Raw genomic sequence first — 2,300 nt, 5'->3', positions numbered from 1 at the left:
ATTGTACATACAGCACCATTCTGTTCTATAGAGAAAGGAGAGGGGTGCTGTCCTCCATAGAAATGTTCAGTGGTCCTTCCTGATCGGTAGTTCCCGATCGGTTGTTCATCAACCCACCAGAAGGATTGCGAGACATTTGCTAGATTTGACCAGCACGACTGTTTGTCTCAGACAACAACTACCTGTCATATGTACATGGCATGCTCAAAGCAGAACTAAACCCAAGTTACTGTTACCTTGCAGGGCACCGCCATCTTAAATTATCCATGCTTTTTGCCTGGAGCCATCAGGCAGGTAGGAATTATTGCAGAAGGGACATCACCCGTCTCTTTCTGCAGTAATGGCCTGCCTGATTGTGTATTCTTGCTTTAAGTAAGACACGTAGTTCGAAATTCTTTTGTATTATTATTATTGATTTATATAGCTCTGTTATCTTCTGTGGCGGTGTACTAAAAAAAATACATAGAGACATGAACACAGGAGAGAGAAATAAAGCCCCAGATGAACAGGTAACCTTTGTCCCATCATATGTAGACTTAAGAAAATAAAAGTTCAACTCCAGTTAATACTTTGAAGCAGTTACAGTGACAGTTTTTGAAAAAAAAGGAAAAAACATTGACTGTTGTAAGCACACCTACCATTCTACTATGAGTTCTTTCTTTCCCAACCACTGTAACTGCCACTAGGCAATTACACCGAACAGCCACCATCTCCCTATATGACAGAATCGCAGAGGGCGAAGGAAGCTGGATTGCTGTAATTTTACCACATTGCTATATATTGGGGCCCCCACTTTATATTTGCCAAGGGCCCCATTTTGTTGAAAATGAAACCCTCCCTGGCTACTTCTAAACCTTGCACTCGTGCAATAAATAACTTACAGTTCATTCTATGATGTGCTGGTAATGTTCTACTCACTTTACTGATGTTTAATGACAGCAAAATCTATCTCTGGTTTACTGCAGCACCCATGGTCCAAAGTCCTAGGTTGTCAGTTGATCCTGGAACTTCAGTTATCTTTTAGTACTTCTTCCACTTCCATAAGAACAAGATGGCTTATTAGTGTATCCTAAGAGTAGCCATATATTGGAGCATCTTTTTTGCTTTGGTAGCAGCAGTTTGTCTGCCGTGGTGGTTTGTATCATATACTGATCTTTCAGGAATACAAATAATGGATGGCAGAAAGGTTTATTAAAGGGTCATATCATCCAGAAATTGTAATATAGTTTTTGGAAAATGCTAGAAAGCTTAAATTACTTTTCTGCTAGCCAATTATTTTTACACAATATTTATATATCACAGACATATTACGCAGCACTGTACAAAGTTCATAGCCATGTCACTAGCTGTCCCTCAAAGGAGCCCAGAATCTAATGTCCTTACCATAATCATTAATACAGCCTAAGGTTAATTTTTTGGGGGAAGCCAAATAACCTAACTGCATGTTTTTGGAATGTGGGAGGAAACCAGAGTACCCAGAGGAAACCCAAACACGGGGAGAACATGCAAACTCCATGCAGATAGTGATAGTGTCCTGGCCGAGATTGAAACCTGGGCCACCAGGATGCCTGTATTGTAATTGTAATTATACAAATTACAACACAAGTAACCTGTAACAATGTTACTTATCTGTCCATTGGTAATATTTTATTTATTTTTACTTTTATACATTTATTAATATCATATGAATTTTCTTTAAATTGTTATCACATTTTGCCAAGGCTGCAGTCTGTTAGGAAGACAAAGGTCCCTTCTTTTGGTATGCATCACAAAGCCCTGCCTGAAGATGGCCCTTTGTGTTCCAAAACCTTTCATCTAAGTAATTAGCTAGTGAAGCATTCCCAAGGGGGGGTCATGTGACACAAACTGGCTTATCAATTAAAGCATTACAAAGAGCAGTTATAGTATAGTAGGAAAGTAAAGCATTACATTGTCATAAATCCAATAATCCATAGGACATGTCTTTATTTTAGTGAAACATACATGTGAAAAAGATCAGCATAAAGCCTAGAGGAAACCCATGCAAACTCCTTGTAGTTTTCTGACCCATATTCGAACCTGGAATACCTTTTCATTGTTAATTGCAACTCAGTGTAACTAATCTTCTGCAGCCTTGTTTGTGCCCACTTCCCACTTACATGGCTGCATGGAATTTTTCAGAGCTAGTGACAAAAAGCAGACAATGGTTGTCTAATGTCTGTGGAATAGTAACTTGTTGTCTCCATTGGAAGCCATTGTGAGCGTGTGACAACACAGCAGCCCAGACAGGGACACAATACCATGGCTTTTATACTATTAAC

The 2,300-nt window shown here is 39.2% G+C and overlaps 1 long non-coding RNA gene across 2 annotated transcripts in view; it reads left to right on the top strand.

Moving 5' to 3' along the window:
• LOC140325584 (uncharacterized) overlaps window positions 1-2,300 on the top strand; it is a 36,905-nt gene that overhangs the window by 5,195 nt on the left and 29,410 nt on the right. The gene's annotated exons all lie outside the window — the stretch shown is intronic.

The sequence above is a fragment of the Pyxicephalus adspersus genome, chromosome 3 (genome assembly GCF_032062135.1).
Source record: "Pyxicephalus adspersus chromosome 3, UCB_Pads_2.0, whole genome shotgun sequence".
Classification (NCBI taxonomy): Eukaryota; Metazoa; Chordata; class Amphibia; order Anura; family Pyxicephalidae; genus Pyxicephalus; species Pyxicephalus adspersus.
Note: the sequence above shows the minus strand (reverse complement) of the source record. Positions and strands in the feature narration are given on the sequence as shown.